The sequence below is a fragment of the Onychostoma macrolepis genome, chromosome 07 (genome assembly GCF_012432095.1).
Source record: "Onychostoma macrolepis isolate SWU-2019 chromosome 07, ASM1243209v1, whole genome shotgun sequence".
Lineage (NCBI taxonomy): Eukaryota > Metazoa > Chordata > Actinopteri > Cypriniformes > Cyprinidae > Onychostoma > Onychostoma macrolepis.
Genome location: NC_081161.1, coordinates 27,378,128 through 27,403,701, shown reverse-complemented (window position 1 = coordinate 27,403,701; position 25,574 = coordinate 27,378,128). Strand labels below are relative to the sequence as shown.

The following is a 25,574-nucleotide window of genomic DNA, read 5'->3' as shown; positions in this document are numbered from 1 at the left end:
CTCTCTCTCTCTCTCTCTCTCCCTCTCTCTCTCTCTCTCTCTCTCTCTACATTCGTACCCTGGCACTCACTAACAATCTCCCCCGCTATCCCCCTATTTTTGTCTCTAACAAGCCTCAATGCCTTAGACTGTGTAGCTACAGCCCCTGGATGGCGGTCTCATGCGAGCCAGTACATCAACTTCAACTTTCCTCATTTTCCAAATACACGAAGCCTTCATTTTCACACATGATTAATAACAAATGGACTGTTATCTTCTTGAGGACGGCTTGCCAAATACGACAGGAGACGCTACAAGTACTGTTTGCAGTTCTTCATTCTCCTTGGTTTTGTGTTCTCGTCGCTCATTTCAAACTTGTAGAAACAGCCTCCTTTTTTTTTTTTCTTATTTTTATTTTATTTGTTTCGGTGTCGCTTTCGAAATGTCATGCGTTTGCAAATTATCAGGGATAATTTGGAGATACTCTATATTTTATTACCTCATTGTATAAAACTATAGCTTGGATTTTTTTTTATTTGTTTTTTACACAATGGTTTTTGAAAGACGGTTTTCCCTAATTTTTCAGAAACAAAGAACCTAAAGTGACTGTATGTGCGCTTATCAAGTCTCAGCGGTAAGAAAGTGAAGAAGTAACTTTTGACAGGTGTTAACTGATTTGTCCGCTGGACAGTTTTCGCCTTAGATCCCGGAACAAACCAGATCTTCTTCTCCTTTACACCAAAGCCCCAAGCGCAGACAGATTAAGACCATATGAACCACGGCAAATCCATCACGACCAGGGGCTCTAAACCCCTTTGATTCAAACAGATATATTCCTCTGCGGCGGAGAATATCCTCATGTATTTTATTCTATTTGCTCGCAGACTATATTGTGTGCGCATATAGGCCTACTAACAAATAACAGGAGATGCATCTTAAATATTGTATTTAGCATCGATAAAAATGCATTAAGAACTATTTTTATTCTACGTCATCACAACAGTAAATGATACATCTAACTCAAAAGCCTAATACAAACAAAAAGCAAAATGTTATATATATATATATATATATATATATATATATATATGTATGTATGTATGTATGTATGTATATATATATATATATATATATATATATATATATATATATGTATGTGTATATATATGTATATGTGTGTATATATATATATATATATATATATGTATGTATATGTGTGTGTGTGTGTGTGTGTGTGTGTGTGAAGGAACTTCACGCAGGAGTCAGTGGATTGGCTCACTTGTTAAAGTCTCTCTGAGCCGAAAGGGATCGCTGTAGGCGCTGCTACAGAGTGTGTTCATGATGTCACGTGTTACTGCACTCTCAAGAGTGAAGAATGATGACGCTCAAACTCAGTGGACCAATGCTAAGTTCAAAGCAAAACAAACTGTAGGCATACGACATTACCGCGTTGTCGACTGTGATATAGTGAAGTGGTTTTATTATATCTGCACCACCCCTGAATGTATATAAATGAATGAAATTGAGTTGAGGAGCTCTCGAGAATGACAATAGCTTATGAGCGTTATTTCTTGTAATATCTATAAATGAGTAAACCAAAATAGCCATAGCATGCACGTTTTTATTGTCATTTTACATTTGAATCGAATGCATATAACAGACAAAAATACATATTCCATCTAAAAAAATCCTTAACCTCATTAAATACCCCACTTGCTATATATGTTTCCTGTTGTTTTTGTTTTTTGCTGAAGCGCAGTTGGAAGTGGCCATTGCACAGTCACCTCTAAATAGCGTATCGGTTTCCAAGGATACCCGGGAGTAGCATTTAAATGACGTCAATATTCATTGATAGAGTATTATCGGCAGTAATGAGTTCCTCCTCGCCAATAGGATTCGATAAGCAGTCTGTTTAGCGATAGTGGAGGGGTGAATGAAAGAAAGCTTGGAAAGAGAAATGCAGCAGGGACTAGTCACACTCTACACGCGCTGCATGGCGTAAAGGTAGGACACTGCTTATTTAACTTAAATTACATTCTTTATATAATACCCTCATCAAATCAGTAGGTAGTAAGTGGACGAATACTCGAACAACAACACTTTTGAACATGGTGTTTTAGCAGAGGGGTCTTATATTGAAGTAGTTCGTGCTTTATTTTCCCGAAATGCTCCCGTGAACTCCCAGACTGGACGGCAAGGGGAGGTGTAGGCTTATGTTAGGATATGTGCGCTCACTGATGTATAAGTTATTCTCTTGCTTGTTTTAGGACGGACGCTTATGTTTCCAATTATGCATGTTTGTAATATGACTAGTCGTGCGGATATGCAAGAGTCTGAATCTTTTCACAATAATGCAATATGTCAAAGGAAATATAACAAGGACGATCACAAAAATAAATAAATAAATAAGTAGGGGGAGGTATTTCAAGTGGTGCTTTTCCAGCAAAATGCCTGAGGGAAACGACGTAATTTAATTTGGATTTAGAAACTATTATTAGAAAGCATTATCTATTGTAGCAGACTAATTGCTTCTCGCGTTCGCGCGCAGAATGGGCTGGTTAAACAAAGTTAGTTAACGTGAAGTGCATGACAGGTTTCCTCGAGGCACAAGGTTAGGCGTGTCTCTCCCGACAGCAGTGGGCAGCCGGTAACGTGTACCTCTCTCTCTGTCCCCTCAAACGGATTTTAGCCACTCCAAATCTGCCCTAAACCGATTAGTTGACGCCAAATATTCTTTGATGTATTAGCTAAGGGGTTTTGCCACTTGGAAGCCAATTGAAATTCTAAACAGTCCGCCGCTAATGCTTTGGGGAGATCCGTAGCGAATAATGGATGTGATTTATTTTTGACCTTGCCATTTTTATGAAATGATTAAACACATGTGCACAAGTAAAACCTGTTCCCTAAGCAGCAAAGCAACGTAATAATGATAATAATAATAATAATAATAATACTAATAGCATTAAACAGCAAAATCATATTTAAATTTATTCTATTTAAATATTTATATTCTGTACTAGAAAGGATATAGTGTTAGACACTTTACACACACAATCCTTGCAAATTTGAAAGAGAAAACAATTTCATTCAACATGACTTCATTAATTTATTTTACTTATTTTGTGTTTTTTTAATGCTTTGAAACCATTCTATTTTTACCATATCTACTTGTCTGTTATTGAGTGCAGAAAGTGTATAAATAACCATAACCACTATTTCAAAATGTTTTGTTGTTCTTTGTAATACTTTGAAAGCAAATTTCAAAGTGAACTACAATTAATGTTTGTCATCTTTTCAATAACATGAAAACTGTGCGTTTAATTTTTTGCTTTAAATAATAAAATATGCGCATAACCCAGGGAAATAATAAACATTCGTATCAGTTCTTTTCCATACAATATTATGTGTAAGCATTTGATTGTGAGTGGCCGCGTACACAACCATGTGTTCACTCATAACAATGCTGCTTGTAATTGAGCTCTTCTAAGCATGATCCAAATATCTATGTAAGTAGGGCACAAGATCAAAAGGGGCAACGCTGATCCTTAAAAAGAGCAATCTAAATCTGTCAGTACTCTATAGGTTTGCCGAGGACCTTTTATTGAAACCACCTTGAATGTTGATGCAGGAGCTCATTTATTTTAAACGTGATTACTCTGGTATTTTTTTCTGCCCCCTGGAACAGGTGTGAAAATACCATGAGGGACTTCTAGCAGATTTAATCGACTTGCTGATTCTCATCATGATAGCCTTTACCACCCTAGTCAATTTTAAAGTGTTCATATGGCAGAGATAGACTGGGTCCCTGGGTCCCCCAGCTGTGGCTCCATATTCCCGGTAGTCTTCCTCAGAGGCCCCTGGTGACTGACAGGCCGTTAGCCAGGCTAAACGATGTGATGATGAGCTTTTTATGAGAATGGATTTAGAATTGAGAGATTTCAGACAAAGATTGTGTGCATTTTTCTCTCTCGTTCTTTCTGTGTCTCTCTCTCCTTTCCCTCCCCCTGTCTCTCTCTCTCTCTCTCTCTCTTTCCCCTGCCAGCCGGCTAGATTATGATTGATTTGGTTGAAATGGATTGTAGGAAGCAGACATTGATTTTTCAATGACTTCTCACCAAAAAAATATTTAAAGTTGTATCCACAACGTAGAAATCTCAGTATCCAACATTTTCTCTCCTCCCTGTGTCATTCTTTGCTCTGAGAGCGAGAAAGTGCCGTAATGCAGCCTAGTCAACGATGAGACAAATGACCTGTAATGTTATTTTGAAATGAGTCAGTAAGCTGAAGGACTAAAGGAGTATTGATTGAGCCTAATGAGGATTGAGTGTTGGGAAAACAAGCCTTTTCAGGGTTTTGCCGACGCATCTCTTATCAGCACTAAGGCTCACCACGATACAATGCACTCTGTACTACTGCAGATGCCTGTGTCTTGTAGGGCTCATTTGCTGTCTGCTAATATTAAATCAGACACCACTGGCCTGCATATGCATGCACACTTAAAGATTGTTATGATCAATTAGTTGCAGGAAAACATTGTTACTAAAAACTCATCTGACAACATGAATTTCAACATGTATGCTTACCACATTTTGTGAGTGTATGAAAGAGCCTTTAGGCATCATAGGTGAATATTTTAGTAGAATTTTACATTATGTATACAAAGAGTTGCATAGCAGCTGTTTAACCTTATAACTGGTATTAAAGCCACTGAATCAGAACTGAAATGATTAGTGTATTCAACAAAGTTTTAAATGTTTTTTTTTTTTTTTTTAAAGTTTAGTGCAAAGACAGAATGAACCTTGTCATAACAATTTCAGTCTGATAAAGTGTGATTAGAAGCAGCTTCAACAGATTCTGATAATTTAGAGGGTCTTACATCGTCACACTTTAATATTCACAACAACAACAACAGCAATAATAATAATAATAACTTTTAATTTATATACTACCTTTCCATAACTTAAGGACACTTTACACAGCAAGTAGCTTCCAAGCCACAAGAGCAATGTTGTGCTTTCAAAGTAAATACGAACTAAGGAGCTTTGTTTGGATAGTGGTTTATAATTCTTAACCCACCAAAAATTGCATCTGTCCAATCTCTTACAACCTGATCAATTCTCACTATTAACTAGTTGCTTATTAGCATGCATATTACTAGCATATTGGCTGTAAATTTGGTACTCAGTTGGTACTCATTAATGCCTTATTCTGCATCACCATATTTTAGATACCTTTATCCACCCCATACCTAAATTTAACAACTAACTTACTCACTGTTAATAGTTTATTGAGGGAAAACTCTTATAGTGAATATGTGTTCCCTAATCTAAAGTGTTACCGTCATTTGTGACCCTGGACCACAAAACCAGTCTTAAGTTGCTGGAGTATATTTGTAGCAATAGCCAAAAATACATTGTATGATCAAAATTATCCATTTTTATTTTATGCCAAAAATCATTAGGATATTAAGTAAAGATCATGTTCCATGAATATATTTAGTGAATTTCCTACCTTAAACATATCAAAACTTAATTTGTGATCAGTAATATGCATTGCTAAGAACTTCATTTGGACAGCTTTAAAGGTGATTTTCTCAGTATTTAGATTTTTTTGCACCCTCAGATTCCAGATTTTCATATAGTTGTATCTCAGCCAAATATTGTCCGATCCTAACAAACTATACATCAATGGAAAGATTATTTATTCAGCTTTCAGATGAAGTAATTTTGTAAAAATTGACACTTATGACTGGTTTCGTGGTCCAGGGTCACATTTGTGCTTTAGATGATTTTTTTACAGGATGATTTTAAATGTATATGGAAAATATACCAATAGTCAATACTAGAAGTTTATAGACAGTTGATGAACTGCTGTAGAACAAAGTATCTTTACAAGGCACAGGCTTCATTAAAAGCCTCACTGAGACTTAAAATCTTAGCAGTCCCTGATCTGTCAAAATGCCCTTTAATTGGTGTGAAAAAACAAGCGACCACAGTTGTTTTATTTCTGACTGCAGTTGTCAATGTACACCAGGCATGCTAACATGACCCCCAGAGGATTACAGTAAATGTAATTAAACTTCTTTTTCTCTAACCCTCTTTGGCTGGTATGGTAAGCTAAAATGCTTTTTCTTTTTTTTTAACTAAATTAAAGGACAAGTTTTTGCAAGTGTACAACTTAAATAAAGACGGTTTTAAGGATGTTTACCTGGAGTGTTTTTACATACTTCCAGATTGTTTTATGTCACTGCAGTAGTATCATTGTTTTGCTATCATCACACCATTCAGTACACTCTTCCATCCACAGATCGTTCCCTCTTTAAGTGAAGCCCTCCTGTCGTCCCATTGGTCAGAATCTTGCCACAACCACTCTCTATCCAGACAGTGTGTGTCCAGGCCTGAGGTTCGAGCGAGTTGTTCAGAGGCCCAAGGTTGCAGGTAATCAGCTGAAGCTGCTGCATAATTCTTAGGAGGGGTTGTGTTCTGCTCTCCTCTTCCGTGAGCAGCGGCGTGTTGTTGTTTTGTTTTCTCTGAGCAGCTCTTTGATGCCATATCCTCTTACAGTTGCTCAATCCCAGCAGCCATGTTTCATAAACATCCAACGGAAAACATCCTCTGCATTTGAAATGTAGATGGCTTTCTCTGCCTGCCTCTCTGCATACCGTACTTGCCCTCTCACATTCTCTCCCCGACGCTTTTTTGCAGCAGAGGTGTTGGGTTTCTCTCCACTGCCTTTGATACATTCGAACAGCTACCCGATCAAGCCTCGGCGTTTTGGGTGTCAGGTGTAATCTGTGGCAACAACAATGCGAGCGAGGCCTCATTCCCCATTTGCTCCTCATTAGGATGATATCACTGAGGTGCTGGATCCAAATTAGTTGTTTTGTTATGCTGCAATAGTACATGATATGGCCTCTCATAATACATCTAGGAAGCTCAGGAATATGCCAGCCTGTCACAGTACTCGAGTTGTTGATAATTTTTGAAATTTAATGATTTAATAATGTCATTTTCATTGAATAACAAATATACATAAATCATTAAGAACTATATGCCAAGTTAAATGACTCTTATAGAAGGAGTACATCCTATGAGGCTGGAATTCTCCATAGACATTTCCTAGAGTCTGTTTCCCCACACCTGGTTGGCTGTTTGAGCACGTCTCGCTCTAGGTATCTGTCCATATGCCTCTGAGGTACTTCTCTATTGTGTGTGTGTGTGTGTGCATTTCCCAGTTGTAGCATTCGAACATTTGACTTTTGTTGCTTGGGGCCCAGTCATTATTTGCTGATGATCTGTTTGCGTAACCCTCTTCCTTGCCTCCCTTCTCCCTCAGGGAGGATGTATTTTAGTGTGACACACTGGTATCTGTGGGTGTGCTCACCTTTCATTTCCCATAAGCATCTGTAACCCAGAGAAATGTGGTTCCACCCTCGCAATAAAAATATAGCAGTGAGATCAAAGAGTCACTCGTCTCACCTGTGCTTACTCTCTAGTCCCATCACTACAAAACCAGGAAGATGTCGCCAGAGGTCCATTGTTACTCATATTAGACTGTACTTAAAATGAAATTTCACCTTCATGTCGATCACTAGATCACTCTCTTTCTTCTGCAAAACAAAAAAAAGTGTATAAGTGTGTGTGTGTGTGTGTGTGTGTGTGTAGTTGTTTTAGTTGTTGTTGTTTTTTTTCTTTCAAAATATCTTATTTTGTGTTCTATAGAAGAAAGTAATTCATACAGGTTTGGAATGATATGAGCCTTAGTAAATGATGACTTATTATTTTTATTTATTTTATTTTATTTTTTCATTTTTTTTGGGTGAAGTATGTCAATATTATGATTGCGCCAAAAATATGTATTTATTTAAAATAAATAAATAAATAAATATTTATTTATTGGTTAAAGTACGTCAATATTATGATTGTGCAAAATGAAATATTTACAAAATATTTATTTATTTATTTTAACTGAAGGGTGTCAGTCCATTTTATTACTCAATACATTTTTCATTTCAATGAGCAATGCTATTTTTTATATTATGATAATTAAGCACAGCAACCCACTATCAAAACATTGCTCATCGTCTCAGACATATTTGTTTCCCTGTAGCCTGTTAATGAAGGCAAAAGAGCAATGTGTGTGCAGTGAGTGTAACCTATGAAGTGTGTCCCTATGCAGATGAGATGCTCTTCAGACAACATCAGTGTGTGAGCAGCACACCGTGTAATGACTGTAGCAGAAGCCTCGGTTCTCATAGCTTAACACGGCACATTCACTACACACCTATATTTGCCAACGCTAGGAGGATCTGTTGAAAAGCAGAGCTGGCGTCTGAATATTTTGAGTGAGGGGGAAGGAGGGAAAGTTAAGAGGGCCGTCCATGCGGGAGACAGTAGAGGTGCGCAGAGGTGAAGGCTGTGCTTCCGTCCTTGAGGGAGCCCATTTAAACACTGCTTTGAAAGTGAAGCTAGACAGCACCGGGAGTCATCTCTCTGACTGGTGCTGCGAGCAAGAGAGCACAGAGAAAGAGAGAGAGAGAGAGAGAAAGATTGAGGTGGTTGGGAGGGATGGCTTTCCACATGAAACATCTTGTGTTTTCGTAGGCCAAATTTCCTGTTGTAAATATTCACCGAATGCCTGTTTTCCTTACCTTTCCTTCTGTGTGTGTTCCTTTTGTGTGTGTTTCTCTTTATTTTGCACAGGTCCTGATGGAGAGAGAGAGAGGGAGTGGGAGGGAGACAGATCTAGAGAGAGGACGAGGGAAAGCCCGTAATGCTGTAATGCCCATTAGCGAGATTTCACGCACTCTCTCTGATCTGACTCACTGACAGAAGCCTCTAAGAGACAATAATGAGAATGTTTGGCAGGATTCTGGATGTGTGTGTGTGTGCATCAGTGTCTAGGTGAATGCAGTTTTTATGTGCTCCGCTCATCAGCTGTGACAGAAAATATTTGATATGATGCATGCACCCACACATATTCTCCTCACACATTATTATTCTTTGACAAAAAAAAAAAAAAAAGAAAAAAAAAGAAGCAGAACATCCGATTCACGTATAGCTTTGTATATTTTTCAAGTCAAACACATCAAGGGTTGATTTTAGGGATATATATTAAAATTATGGCTGAAATCAGTAAGTATTTAATTATTTTTGTTATAACCAATAAATGGAAAATAAATTGTACTAAATATTAAAAATGCTACATGGGAATTTAGACAGCACCACATAATTTACAGTAACACTATTTTACAGTAACACTACAGTAACATTATTTTAATGTGTCCTTGTTACACGTGTTACATATACTCACTATTATAATAACAATAAATGATGCATAATTACATGCAAGTAACCCTAAGCCAAACCCTAATCCTAACCCTAACCATACAGTAAGTGCGTGTAGTTAATATTCCTCAGTACTTACAGTAAATGAATAATTACACTGTAACAAGGACACCTAAAATAAAGTGTAACCTAATTTATAATATAAACAAAAATTTATATTACATTTATTTATTAAAGATTACAAAGGCATGCAATTAAAAAAGAATGTTGTGTATGGATATATAATTTATAATAAACATTGCAAAATTCTATTAAAAATAAGAATTGTCAATTTTGATTTCATGGGGACTTTATTATCAGCTATTGATAACTGATACGGTGCCAAAATAGTATGTGTACCTAGTTGATTTACTCTAGTTTACTTGTGAAAACTACAATGAATCAAAGTGTGGTTGCAGTAGATCAACCTAGTTTACTCCTTAACATTTTTAAAATGCTGAAACCCAGCTTTAGATTGCTTTGAAAATGGCATGTCTGTCCTCATTATGAAATATTAAGAGTGTGCTTCTTTAATTCCTTAAGTGGCAAAAATGACTAAAAACACCCATCCGCTGCTTTCTCTCTCTCTCACGCTCTCTCATTATATTTTACACAAATTAGCTTTGGTCCTGGAGGGCAAAATGACAAGAGGTTACTGGGAGACTATGTGTTTAATTAATTGAAAAATGCTCAAATTGCTTTTACAGTTGTTATTGGAGGTGAAAAAATGGAATCCATGTTGCCAGTACTCAGGCGTAATTAGCTCCTGAGGGAGTTGAATATTTAGCATTAGCAATGTTGCTGCACTTAGGACACAAATTTCTATTTTGATAATGAAGGGCCGGGGCTGTCGTTGAGGACAGCTGTAGTTTGAGAGGGTGGGGGTGTTGAGGGTTTGGAGGTCCTGTGCAAAGGAGAGAGACACCCTGTCTGCTCTCTCTCTCTCTCTCTCTCTCTCTCTCTCTGTGTGTGTGTGTATGTGTGGCTGTGAAGGATATGGCAGCAAGGGCTCCCAGGGGCCACACATTACCCAAAGTATTTAAGTTTCCAATTAAACTGAGAACCAGCTACCACTGCAACAAGCTTGGAAAGAGCCAATGAGATTCCACACACATCTCAGGGAAACTACAACCCATAGAAGTGGCGGGGAAAATAGGAGAAAATCCTTTGTTTATTCAAACTTTAACTTTATTTAGACTTCCTTTTTTTTCAATACGCCGATGGTTGGGAGGGAGAGGAGGCGAGAGGGAGTGTGAAGAGAAAGAGAGAAGGGAAGGGAGAATACATGACTTTAATGATCTGCTGTGGAGAATCAGTGTGGAGTCCTTGGAGACTGCTGGGCTAGTTTGAAGCAGCATGGTCTCATTTGGTTTGGACTGAGTGTGGCAGTCCAACTGAGCTCTTATACCATGCTGTCTAAATGCCTGCCTGCTACTGCCTCTAACTGCCCGTGTGTGTGTGTGGACATATGTCATGTGGATTGCATAGAGGACGTGTGAAAGAATAAGTCTGCTCTGTTAAGTCCCCTTTTTAAACCATAATAATTTCCACCGTAGTCAATTACACATTCCCCATGTGTTTAATAGTCAGTTTTCTCTCACTATCCGTTATGTTTGGCAGTATGGAAAGTGCTCATACAGTCTTTCTTATTTATTTTTGTTATAGGCTAAGCTGACAATATCAGCTCAAAATATTCTGCATTGCTCCATTCAGATTTCGAATGTTTGATAAACTGGTGTTTCTATAATTATTGTTAATTTCCTGCTTTAAAGTTCTGCGTATATATTGAAATCATCTGCTTTCTAGATTTACATGTACTCGGTTGTTATAGACCAAATAAAAACTCTGAGTGGCTTTCAGTTGATTTTGTGAGTTGAGACACGAAGCATGAAAAAATAATATAATAATAATATGCATAGCACCTACCACTTTGTGTCAGTTTTTAAACTATATTCAATAATACATTTCAGTATGAAAATGTATTTTTAATTTTAAGAATAAAAATGCACTTTTTCTGCCATCTTGGATTTATAATTTCACTGATATTGTTGCAATGCATTGGTTTCAGTAATGCACCTGCAATACCTTAAAATGATGCATGTGTAAGCGGCTCACAAGGAACTGAACATGTAGTGTCACTGTAAAATGGTGATAAGGTATAGCTGGCAGAGGTGGACAGTAACGAAGTACATTTACTTGAGTATTGTACTTAAGTACACTTTTTGAGTATCTGTACTTTACTTGAGTATTATTTTTTCTGGAAACTTGCGACTTTAACTTCACTACATTTGAAAGACAAATATCGTACTTTTTACTCAACTACATTTATATCAAGGTCCCCAAGTAGAAAGTCGTTGTATGTAGCAGTTTTTACAGTGTGTGCATTTTCAGATTCACTGAACCTTTTTTTTCTGCGAAAATCCAGCCTGCGATCTGCCAAGTGTTACAGTATTTCTAAGCCTGCAGTTTTCCACCTAGCTTTTGGCTGATTTCTTTTAGCAAATCTGGCAACCTCGGGATCTTCACCACTAAACTAATGTAAACGTCCGCACTACTGCACAGCCAAAAGCGCTCTACAAAGGCATGTGTTAACTCATTAAAGCCCTTTGGAAAATTAACCATGTTTTTACTATAGTAACCGTAACTATGGTATTTGCAGTAAAATCACAGTATCCACAAATTTACTATTATCTCACTATAGTAACCATATGCTATTTGTAGTAAAACTTCAGTCACCACCAATTTACCATAGTTTCATTATATTAACTATAGTTTGATTTATGGCAATACAAATGGTAGGCTAATATATCTGTCAAAAATCGCTGCCCTCACTTTACTCTATATATGCTATAAACTTAGGCCTACTGGTAAATTGCTGCTAAAAACTGGTCAGGGAAGTATATAAATCTGAAAATTATTTTATTGTCAAAACACTGCACACACACACACACACACACACACACACACACACGATATATATATATATATATATTTTTGTAAACAAATGATCAAAAAGTAGGCTAAATGAAAACTTTGGAATCTAAACTAGGAATCAATAAGAATTGAAATCAATGAGCAGAATCAGAATCTGAATGGATAAAATTCAAACAATACCCAACCCTAGCCACATGTTGTGAAGTTCACTGATTTCTGAGCATTTTATGAACACTGATCAGTTGATGGCAAAATTAAAAAAGACGGTTCTTTGGTGCAACCTGCACACCCATGGCCATACCGAGAGAGTATGTTCCAGTTTTCTGAGGATACTAAAGATTTGTTTTCTTTTCAATGTTTGCTTTGTTTGCCTAAAATGAACCATATCATAGACTTTAATATCTCTTTGAAAAATAACTTTGTAACTTTTAAACAAGTATTAAAATGAGTTCAATGTAGCTGTAGGAGTGTTAGATTAAAACTAAAGATGATTATCTTCATTCAGTTGTTCCATTTCTAGGTTTGGTAACATAAAAACTCTTAATTCCAAAGATAATACAAGCTAATCAGTGTATTCAGTAGGTTGCATTAGTGGCATAAAGTATTGTAAGTATACAATAAAAGCAAAATACAATAAAACAATGCATTTACTTTTTACTTTTGATACTTAAGTACTTTTAAAAACATATACTTCTGTACTTTTACTTAAGTAAAAATCTGTCTTTACAACTTTCACTTGTAGTGGAGTAGTATTTGACCAGTGGTATCTGTACTTTCACTCAAGTAAGGAAGGTGTGTACTTTGTCCGCCTCTGATAGCTGGGCAGGCAATCCTCACTCCCTTGGCCTCAACAGGCATGTCAGTCTTTAACCTTCTTGTTAGTGCACCCAACTCCTCTATTGACATGCTTGTTCAAGCCCCACTTGGACTTGGAGCAGGCTGAGTGGAACCAGTTACATTTTCAGTATTTTTGTAGTCTGCAGATTGCCAAATTAGTATCCATGTAGACAGTATTTATGAAAATAAAAGGTTTGGTTTTAAAGACTTTTATACTTTATTTATTTATTTTTTTTTAATGTAAAGATTCCTAAACAGAAGATAATCCTGTGGATTAGATGTGGTCCTTCCTTGTGCAGGGAGTTAAAGGGATACTTCATCCAGAATTAATTATTCTGCGTAATTATTTGAATATATAATATTGCTCATTATTGGTCATCATCAAAAAACAGTTTTAGTAATAAACGGACACCCTGTCTGCAATCATATAATTTAGATGCCTATGCTTTAAGGGATATTCTGTCATCATTTACTCAGCTTCATGTCATTACAAATCTACATGACGTACTTTCTACTATGGAAGGGAAAAAAGTATATTGGTGACAATTTTGTTCCAGGCAGACTGACTTTTCTTTTATTTAAAAAAAAAACAAACAAACAAACAAACAAAAACACATTTGACACAGTGTATTCCACAGATGTAAACATGTCCTACAGTTTTGGAATGACATAAGGTTGAGTAAATAATGAAAGAGTTTTTATTTTAATGTGAACTGTCCCTTTAATTGAGAAGATATAGCTAAGTGACTGTCCTTTTACATCCTAGACACCATGCCCATTGTACAGAAAATATGCTAATTGGGGCAATGGGAGAAACTGAGACATGGGGTTATTTAATTTCCCAGGGTGCACTGGGCTTAGTGGAGATGACAGAGAGGCTGAGGCAGAGTGTAACGGGAGCTTCACCGCAGCAGCCCTGCTCTGGGCTTCCAACCGACAGAGGAGCACCGTGAGAAAGAGAGACGGAGAGAGAGAGAGAAAGAGAAAGAGGAGGAAAGTAGACCTCTGAGCTGCGACTCTTGTTCTGTATAGCACACATCATTAAATGATATAATGTTACTGTCAGTTTGACATGCAATAGAGTCAACGAAAAAAACTTTACAAGACTAGTGCCAAAAATTAAGAGATTGAGAGGGAGAGACAAACAGGTTCTTGCCAATCATTCATCATTGTCTCACTTCCCCTCTCCTCTCTTGACAGACTTGGTCGTTTTGTTTGTGCTACCCAGAATTCCTTGTGACATTTGTTGTGTGAAGATTACTCACTGGCCCGTAGCCTAGTGTAGCACAACAGCGATGGTTTTAAAGACACGGAGTTGGCGCTGTCCCAGCCTCGACACCTCACCCACAAACTGTGCCTCCTGTCAACCCCCACAGGCACCTATTGTGGCGAATCAGTGACCGTACCATTCCTTCTTTCTGCTCTTTACCAACAAATGATAAACTAAGTGGAAAAAAAGACAGAATGGAATGAAGAAGAAAAGAAGATCCAGAGCATGTTGTCTTGTGGCTGAAGTCGTTGAGGACAATGCAAGTGCTGGACCATCATTTTCAAATGCACTGAAAAGCAGAGTACTGACAAGATTCATCAAACAAACATTTCATTATTATATTTCTTCCAACACAATGCTTCAGTGAAAATGAATGTAATGTTCAAATAGAAAAGCAACATAATAATAACTATTCAGTGCTGTCTTTACATGCTTTTTGATTAAGTATGTCATGTTAAAGTGTTTTGCTGCTGATAGTTGCTGCATGTATCATTTGGTTCCAAATAGCACCCGTCTCTTTTAACAGATTAAAAATAGTTGTGAATTCTAATAGTCTGTGAGTTCAATTTTAATTATATTTATAATTGTTTTAAATTTATTAAAATATATATTGCTATGTATATATATTTTTTCTGCTTTTAATGTATGATAAAATATGTTTCTCTTTGACAGAGGCCAGCAATAAAAAAACAAAAAACAAAAAAAAACAGAGCTGATATAATGCAAAAAATACATGATTGGTTTGAATAGTTTAGTCTACTTCAGACAAATTGACAGTCAAAAAAACTGAAGAAAAAACTGATTTGGACTGTAAGCCAGTCATAAACTCATGTTTAATAATATGGAAATAAAACAGATGTTTAGTGACATTAAATATATTTTTTATATATTCAACCACTCTTGCCATACAGAATAGAGAAAGAAGCAGTCAAATGAGTTTATCGTTCCTCATCTGGTCTAAATCTGTTGTAAACCTGTGGCTGGCTTGGGTGGTCTTGATCGTTTACAGTAAAGTGAGGTTATTTTGTGTGTGTTTGCTGAATAAATGACCAAGCACAGCTGTTTTAGCACTTAGCTAATTTTGTTCCGGACTGTGAGTGTGTTTGCATGGATGTGTACGTGGTTGTGCGTTTGTTAACTTTTGACCTTCTCACACTGATCGAATAGCAGGATGGATATATTGCGTCTGTCTCACAGATACATGCATTTCAAGGCCTTGAATGCAAAGGTCACCACATAAAAAAATCCTAATCATCAGAAGCAGCTCTTTAAAGCAACAAATAAGGAAAGCAATCATTTGGTTGTAGTGTGAACTTGTTATTGTTTGGCAAGGGCACGGCCTGGCAGCGAGGACTGCAGGGGGATGGGGGTGTCTATCTGCTGTCTCTGTGTTAAAAAGACAGACTATGTATGTGTGTGTCTCCAAGACCAAGTGAGAGAAGCAGATGGGTAAAAAGCATATTTGTGTTGGGTAGTTACTTCAGGTGAAAGTGAAACACTTGATGGGGAGAAATTGTGATCACACATCTACAGAGTGAGTGACAGACAATAGCTGTTGTAAAATTCTCTCACATCTCGGCTGCTCTGTATTCATGGCTCCCGTCTACTTTGTGACCCTCTCTCTCTTTTTCCACATCCTCTCAACTCTCTCAATCTCTTTCAACCTCTTCAACGCTTCCCTTTCTTCCTGGAATATTTGCTGTATTTTTTCCCCTCTGTCTAAACTCTCTGATCAGGTGGGTTTGAGAGAGAACCTCACCTGACAACACACTCCCTTCTCCTCTTTATCCAACCTAACGTTTCGAATGTCGTTTTCACCCTGTTGGAGTATTCATTCTTAGTCAGTCCAGCGTAATAAAAACAGTATGATCTTTCTCTTTTAGATTTAATCTCAAAGATCTTTGGAAAATGGTGTAGTAAACAGTAAGTCATATCAGCACTTTACTGCTCAATTTCGAAAAGACAGTTCATTGATAACATTTTTTTGTCTGGGTTGACAGTATTTCGGTATGTAAATCGATATGTGCACTAAAATCATTGTGTGAAAACTGCAAGCAGGTGTTGTTTGTCACTGTTGGTTTGGTTCTGGCAGATTTAGGCTCTTATCTTCCTGAATCTGTGTCATCTAATTTCTGTGGGAATTGTTTTGACAAAACAGGTTAGCATAAGGTGGGAGATGTCAGACAAAACAAAGACTCTTTCAATTTGTGTGCGTACGTGTGTGCATTTGCGTGTTTGTGTGTCTGTCTCTCCATGGGAAACATGTGTCAGTCATCCGCAAGGTGTTACACTGGATATGACATCATGGCCCTCTAGGGCTTGTGCTGGGAAGACGAGTTGTTTGATTCCGTGTAAAAGAACAGAGTCTGGAGCTAACTGTGAAGATCTGCTTCTATCTCAGCTGTTGTAAATGTCTTGCTAACACAAATACAGCTCACAGGTGCATGTCAAAACAAATGTACAGCCTTTTTGTTCCTGTTTATGGGTCTTGAATAAAGGCACATGAGCTCGGCGGAATCTAATGGGTAATGTGTTTTATTAGGCTGCGTGATTATGCAGATAATTACAATTTAGTGTGTTTACCTAATACACCATATTCTGGAAAACCCATTTCTGATTGGTCAGCTGTGCCATTCTGATATATTCATCTTCGTCTATGGCAACACACAGATTTTTAAGTTGTCCTATTTTGTATTTATAATTGTACACTACTTTTTGTCAGTTTAAATTTGCTCATTCACTAAATGCAAAAATGTCCCATTTAACCAATAAATTTATTAAGGTAACTAGAGATTTCTTGTTCAACAAATGTTTTTTTTGTTTTATTTATTTATTTATTTTTTTATGTACATTTATTTTAGTGACAATGACAAAACAAGAACAAAAGTTTGAATAATGTTCTAACCTGTAACATTTCAGCACTATTGTTCAATATGAAATTCTTTGTTTAGATGACTGTTTGGCTTGCAGTAATTGTTTTTCTTTTTTCTTTTTTTTTAATAATTCACGTGTCTTAATATTTGTGATTTTAAAAGTCTCATAAACTGGAAAAATATGTATTTAACTTTTTTTAATATTTTTTTTTAAATTCAGTGTATTGACGTAAATGAGCTCTTCACCATTAATATTACCCTAATATTGTTTCAGTATTCGTCTTGTTGCCATCCACCTTATTTTTCAATGTGGAAGTAAGCCGTTTTCTGTGAATGTGCAAATCTTCCGGTCCATTAGCCGCTGTAATGAAATGGCAAAAAGAGCAGTAAATGGTAAAACTGTTTGCACTACAAACCACTGTGTTCATAATTAAGATAATACATTAAAATAATATGGCAAGAGTAAGACACACCAGTTTGCAATATCAAGCAGCAAAACGAGCTGTTTTGTACAGCTAAAAATAGCTGGAAATGGTGCATACAAAACAATACACTACACTTTTTCCTAGAAGACACTTTAACATTATATACAGGTAAAATTATTAAACAAGTTCCTAATTTTGTGTTAGGAATAACGTTGTTGCAGTTCCATCAATATATTTTTATTCATTTAGCCAATACGAGATCTAATAAGCAGATGAGCTACTTCCTGGATGTTTTCTGATTGGCCAGTTTGAACTTGTCCTGTTGTAGCAGGTCATGTGATTGGCTGCGCGGTGTGTTGTGGGTTGTGAGAGGCTCATGCGGTGTAGACAGGCAGATTGATGTGGGGCGGGTAAAGGCTAAGGGAACAAGACTGCAGGCCTTTGAAGTCCTGCAGGAGGGGAGTAAATTGATATATCAATTTAAGCCGCGGTGCCTATTAGAGGAGCTCCAGTCAGGTTAATGTGATAGCCCTCGCATTACCCTTCCAACCCCTTTCAGCCCTGCCCCAGTGCCCTACTCACATTCACACACACACCATCAGTACCTGCCAACCAACCACTGGCTGCAGCAGGGTGTAAATAAAGCAGAGGAACAGTCGACTATCTTCCTCTCTCACTGTGAGTGATTTAAAATCCCGCTTGCCCTTCTAATAGCCCGTTAGGATCAGAGTTGAGGGGTTTCTTTAAAGTGGGAGAGGTGTGCTTTCAGTTTGGACCCTTCTGATTTAGCCAAGACATTCCTTGCGTATGAACTTTGGAGACCCTTTTACTAAATTGTGGCCGATTTAAACTGCTTAGTTCTAGCGCACACACACACACACACACACACACACACAAGCGCAGACCATCGCTCTTCATTCCTCGCACATTCACCCTGAGGTGAGACAGGGATCATTCATATTTAACAGCATGCAGACACACATTTACATTAAAAATGCAGAGTGGTGTCTTTTTAATCCAGACACTGCTATATTTATTATTAAACCTTTGTCTTTGGGGTCAGATCACAAGATTTTGGTTGTCCGTCAACATTACTGCTCACTCAATCAGTTCTGTCACACTGCTCTACATCTAGTTTGATTCACCTTGCTTTTCCAATGTCATAGAGATATCTCAAACCAGATTATCTGAAGATTTCTCTTCTCTGGAAAATCTTTGAAGATTAGTGAGGCTGATTTAGATGTGTGATCTAAATATAAATAAAAGACTGACAGAAACCGTGGACTTTTCTGCTAGATAGAAATTGATTTTATTCTATTTATTTTATTATTATTATTATAATTTATTATTAATCATTTTTAATCCTGGTAATGCTTCAGCAAACAACAAAAGACTGACCGAAACATTTTCTACTAGATTTATAGTTTAGTTGATTTTATTTGCTGAAGGTTTAGCTAGCAAATTCATATCTTTGCAGATTAGTAACAGTCAATTTTGTCCATTTTCAGACTCAATAGATTTTATATAATTTACACAGAATTTGTATTTGAAGTGTTCATACCATATCAGTATATATGCGGCTTCAAAAGCATAGCAAAAGCTGAAATACTTTGTGTTTGAGATTATATTCCATAAACTGTGATTGAAACAAGTCAGCCATTTTAAAACCCCCTGACCTGCCCATCCAAAAATCTGATTTGTGCTCGCAGGGTGTGACGCATATCATCTGCTTCTTTTTATCCTGAGTGTGCAGACCTGCAGTGGAGGCCTGTGTGAGGACATGGGTTTGATTTAAAAAGTCCATGTGCAGATTCTTTCTCTCTCTGCCTTTGGTCAAAACATGGACTTCCTGTCCTTTTGATTTTGTTCTATAAAATAATCTTTTCATTATTTTCTATTTATATATATTTTTTTGAGTGAAGCCACAGTTGTATGTTGATACAAATCAATGTTCTCGGAAAAGGGATCTGTTTGCATTACTGTTGCATTTTGTAATGCACTACAGACACAGATTTGTGGTATTTTGGGAATTACGGCCCTCAAGTATTTAACCTTGCAATTTGACTTGTTCATCTTCAAAAACACCTCTTGATTAGTTTATTGTGCTGTTTCTCTGGTTTTCTTCTTGGTTTCTGAGTGCAACAGAACATTGTTGTTTGAATCTATGTGATTTATTTACTTCGCTTTTCCTTTTTTGTTAAGAGACTGTCACTTAATAATATAAATATAAATAAATGAATGTAAATGTTATCTTTTCACTTAATAGCAGATCACATTGGCTGTGGATTTGAGAAAATGTAAGAGACACAAAGAGGCTTTTCGGGGCCAGTTTTTGGAGCGTTAGTGCTGGTGAGGGGTTCTTTGATGGGTCTGCCTCGGTGTGCACTGGAGCCTTTCGCATATATATGGAATTTTTGAATATCTAAACCATTATTTAGCATCTAAATCAGTTCTGCCTGTCTGACTGATGGACAATTTGAGCGTGACCCACGTCTCCCTGTGTGTGACCTATACTGTCCACATTCTTGTGTACGCTTTTGAATGTTTGGGCTCTTTTCCCTGACACTCTCTCACCATTTTAACATGTTTTTTTGGGGGAGACATTCATGAAATATGTATGCATGGATGATAGGTTTTACATAGCTCTGTGTACAATTACTGGAGTGACCCTGCAATGCTTATTGCTTAGCTTTGTCATGAAGCTGCTGAATTCATTTAGTGCTTCTATTTGCAGATTTATTTTTCTTTCATATTTTAAAATACCATCTTAGTACGTAAGACTTTAAATACATTCATGTTACATTAACAAATGCAAGTAAATAATTCTTTATAGAAAATATATGATAACATTTTCATCTATTCAGATCATTAATATTATAATAATGCTGTTTATCACTATGGTTGGTGGTGCATGTGATTATAATAAAAATACACCTGAGGGTCGGATGGACTGAAAGATCCTACGCATTTTCTTTCCTCTAGAGCTTTGCATGTAAACACACAGTGATTTTCTATTAGTATGCATTTTTTAGTATTGGTTAAATGAATTCATTGTCTCTCTCTTTCTGTTTCTTCCTCACCTGTAGACAACACACTGAGTCCCAGAGCTGTTTAAGACCGTGGTCCACTTGGGAGCCCTAGATGAGTATTTAATTCTCAGACTGTGCATGTGAGCCAAGAGAAGAGCGAGTTTGATAGACTCCATTATCCAGTAAGAGTTTGCATGTTTGTGTGTGCATGCATGAGTGTGTGTGTTTGTGATATAGACTCCATTACCCATGAATCTGCATGCTTACTCAGCTGTACAGCTCTTAAATACATTCCTTCAGTTTCCATCACCTGCTCCACCTGCTCAATACTTTGGTGCAAATACACACATACTGTATGTGTACGCACAGAATCTTCAGCACACTGAAATTGGCTGCACAGATGGAATGTACTGTGATGCTTATAGCATGCCCAGATTTAACACATATGCAAAGGTGTGCAAACCTGGATGTAATATAGTGCTTGATATAACTTATGATCTAAATATATCACAAGGGGCCGTTTTTATTTGTATTATTTATTTTAAATTATTTTTAAATATTTAAAAACAACATCAACAACATTATTATTATTATTATTTAAATAACTAATTTTATTATTTCATTTTTCTTAGTTTCTCTATATATTACCATTTTTTTATTTTATTTTATTTTTATTTCATCCTCACTTAAACGAGAATAGATAAAATATTTAGAATCTTATCCTGAATATCTGTTTCCTTCTAGCAGTTCTTTCTAGACATATTCAGGTAGAGGTCATTTTCCCTTGCCCAATTGAAGTCAAAAGTAAGAAATATTTGACATGTTAGATGAAAGAAATGGTGTGCACTTCATACTGTGGCTTTTGCACTCTGCTTACACAGCGTCAAAGGGCAGCGTTTGTGTTTTGTGTCCATAACCTCTGTCTGACTGCTGATACTCATAAATATCACCTGATGTCTGAGAGCAGTTTTTCTTGTCAAAATGAAAAAATAACAAGTTGGGTTCTGTTTCATACTCTGTGACTCATTACCCCAGTTAGAGAGACTGGGTGTCAGTATATCACCCCGAGAGCTCCATCACCTGACCTCAAACTAGGACCCCCACATACCTCTGTGTGTGTGAGAGAGAATGTGGTTTATGACCTCTGAGAGGGATCTAAAGACCTCTGAGAGTGTATGTGAGTTATGGTTGGACCCAGTGGTTCCTGGTGTGTAAGTGTGTGTGTGTGTGTGTGTGTGTGTGTGTGTGTGCAAGTGCAAATGAGTTATGGCAGGGTCCAGTGGCTGCTCTGATGAAGGGGGCGTCCGAATTTATGGCTGTGCCAAGTTCACAACTTTGACTTCGATACAGAGCAGACCCCTAATGAGAGAGAGAGAGATAGAGACTGACACCCATTCAGGTACACTCTTAGTGTGTGTGTTTTATGTGTCATCTATTTCTTAATATGACAGAATGGGAATAAAATGAGCAACATATTATATATAGAATATTAAATTACATATTATATGATAGAATATTAAATTACATTTTGTGGTTACTAAAATAAATATATAACCACAATAAATATAAATATAAAATAAAATATAAAATAAATATATAACCACAAAATGTAATTTAATATTCTATGATTGTATCTGATATTGGTAAATTATGTTTATGTGTCTTTATATATAGAGTATATACATACATTATACTTATACATCTTTAACAGACATATTCTTTTTTTTTTTTTTAATTTATTTATTTTATTTATGGGGATTGGCATGTTACTCTTGTGTTTCAGCATTCCTGCAGCAGTCTGTAATGATGTTTTCTATTTCTGTTTCAGAGCCATTCTCACATAGACATGGACCACTAATGGGCATATCTATATTGGGATGTTTTGTATCGGACTACCAAAGTATGTACGGGTGTATGTGTTGTGTGTGTGTGTGAGTGTGAGTGTGATTGTGATTGTGTGTGTGTGTGCTGTTTGTTTGAGGGCTCTTGGGAATAGAGAGTGAGGGAAACAGTGAATAAATAGCACACACAGCTAGCCTCCCTCCTGTGTCTCATCGCTCAGATCTGATTGCAACATAAACATGGCGTCTCAATCCAGACTGCCCTTTCTAAACGATTTTTCACACAGCCAAACAAAGGGCTAGTGAAAGCGTAATGACCTACACATCAAAACACTCGCATGCACAAACACACACACAAGCTGAGCGGTCTCAAAGCGGACCTCCTTGAGAGCTGACACATTTTACAATGATGGCAGGACTACACACTCATGAATATACAAGCCTCTATCAATTAATAATGAATTAAACATGTGCTTTGTTAGAACCATGAAGGGCTAGTCTGGACCCACACTGAAGAGCGATAATAGCTGATTTTTGCACTTTATTGTAGGTCTTTCACTATAGTTGTACATTTTCCTCATATCTCTATTTACAGTTCAGTTTTTATTTGTATGTGTCTTAATTAACTGTGTTCCCCTTGTTTAACTCCTGAGCAAGTTGATTTTGTCACCAATCACCTGTTGATACCTGGTAGGATGAAATCATGCCGGACCCCTTCAGGGCAACTCCTTTATTGCCTAGGAGACATCTGGTAACTCAGTGGTGGGGATTTTTAGATGAGTCCGGGCTGCTCTACATTAGAAGCTAAAAATATACCCGGTCTTCTGAAGTTGTGCCACAGGAAGACAGTAAACCCTTTCATTCTTTCCACCCCCTTTTTTTAAACAGTCAACAAATCCGTCATATCTGGAGAACAGGTGGCACTTCCACTGTGTCCCACAGTGTTGAAACTCAACTTAACATTTCTTAACATCACAGAGATGCTGCTAACGCTCCACGTGCCCTGTGTTGTATTTTTAGAATGGAGAGCTGTGCTTTTCTTGGAAAACTGACTGAAGAGATTTACTAGGATGAAAATGAGGATGACTCCGGTCAGATGAGTTAGCTATGAAAGCCAAATCTGAGCGGGATCTCTGTCTCTATGTCTTTGTTGTTATTTATTTATTTCCCTGATTATTTCCTATTGCTCTGTCCATTCCAATTTTTGGTCCCACTTTATATTATGTGGCCTTAACTAATATGTACTTACATTTAAATTAATCATTTGATACAATGCACTTATTGTGTACATACATGTTTTTACATTGTACTTATATTTTTAAAAATACCTATATGTAATTACATCTGTAATTAATTTCTGCAATTAAATTTATAATTACACTGTTGACCCATCCCTTACACCTTCACCCACCCTTAAACCTACCCATACCACCAAACCTGTCCCTAACCTTACCCGTATCCCACCTCAATAGCAGCAAAAGTGTTTTGCAATACAATATGAACACAATAAGTACGTTGTACTTATTTTTTGATGTAAGTACATAGTTAAGGCCACCTAATATAAAGTGTGACCCATTTTATTTTATTTTTTTTTGTATGTATATTTTATATTTTATTAATAATATGAAGAAAAAGAAGAAGAATATTTAGTAATTTATATAATTTATACACACACGCACACACACACACACACACACATACACATAAAGTGTATATATATATATGTGTGTGTGTGTGTGTATATATATATATATATATATATACTGTATATATATATATATGTGTGTGTGTGTGTGTGTGTGTGTAGATAGATAGACAGATATATAGATAGATAGATATAGCACCTGTTAGTGAAATAGCAATGATTTTTTTTTTCTTCTAATTAATAGATCTAAAAGGTCAACTTTAATGACCTTTGGTTGTTTTATAAAGGATTGGTAAAATGTGTGTGTGATGTGTGTTTAATGTTTAAGCACAGTGTCTCTCTCCCTGTGAATGCAGTAAAAATACCAATTAACCCAAAGCAATTAGTGCAGAGCTCTTTACTACAGAACGTTACCCCCTCCTGCTCTTACAATCTGTCCAGTCTTCTTTCTGTTCACATGTGGATATGTGGCTGTGTATTTGGATGCTTGTGGTGGGTTAGTGTGTGCATGTTTCTGTTTACAATATATTAGATTGTAAGCTTAATTACCAGTCCAGAATATATATTGTAAAGAGCCCCCTGAAATCCTGCTTCCAACGCATTTGTGCACACACACACACACACACACACACACACACACACACACACACACACACACACACACACACACACACACACACACACACGTTCTTACTTACTCTCTGACCATTAGTTTCATGTATGTTTGCCTTTCTGTCCCCCCTGGTGGTTAATGCATGGATGCCGTTGAGCGGCTCTGTCTCATGTTTAAAGGTGTGATTAGACCTGATCTCAGATCAGAGGTCTGTGGGAGGAAATGTCCTGCTGCTGTAGGGACTGTGCTGTGTTGTCTTTGGCTTGGCTTCACCCTCCCTCCGGCCCAAACCATCACCTCTCTGTCTCTCTACCACACCATTTGAAGTACAGTGCTACACCATACAATGATATTACTCAGAAGAAGAAAAAAAAATCTGTAGTATTGCTGTAAATGAATTCCGGATTGGCGTAGCTGAGGATGGACAGATAGGAAAGCGTAGGAGGAAAATCCTGTCTTTTCCAGATGAAAGTGGACCTGCGTGTTTCCTGTCTGAACTAATGATAGAAATAGAACAGAATCTGACCTCTGAAATAAATCTGTTGTATAAACACATATCCCAGTAAACACATATCCCATTAAATATATATATCCCATTAAACCATATTATAACTATGGTTTAATGGGAATTGAACTGATTACTAGGCCTCCGTTGTGGAGTTTACAGTAATATTGCAGAAACACTGAATATGTTTATTTATAATTTTGAAACCAGTTTTCCCATGTTCTTGACTAAGACATATTTCTTTGAAATGCAAACATCATCTATGTCTGTGTAAATGAATCCAAGCATACATCAGAC

General features: G+C 36.9%; 1 long non-coding RNA gene across 4 annotated transcripts; it reads left to right on the top strand.

The window, feature by feature from the left end:
- Positions 1-109: 109 nt before the first annotated feature.
- On the top strand, positions 110-24,078 carry LOC131544896 (uncharacterized). 4 transcript variants are annotated; one of them, XR_009272266.1, is made up of 5 exons: positions 1,862-1,983; positions 6,286-6,416; positions 20,731-20,855; positions 21,928-22,072; positions 22,502-24,078. It is a non-coding gene; the product is annotated as an uncharacterized LOC131544896 (long non-coding RNA). The 4 variants fall into 4 exon arrangements; XR_009272267.1 differs by lacking the exon at positions 1,862-1,983 and adding an exon at positions 110-296 and having other exon boundaries at positions 21,928-24,078; XR_009272265.1 differs by lacking the exon at positions 21,928-22,072.
- Positions 24,079-25,574: the final 1,496 nt, after the last annotated feature.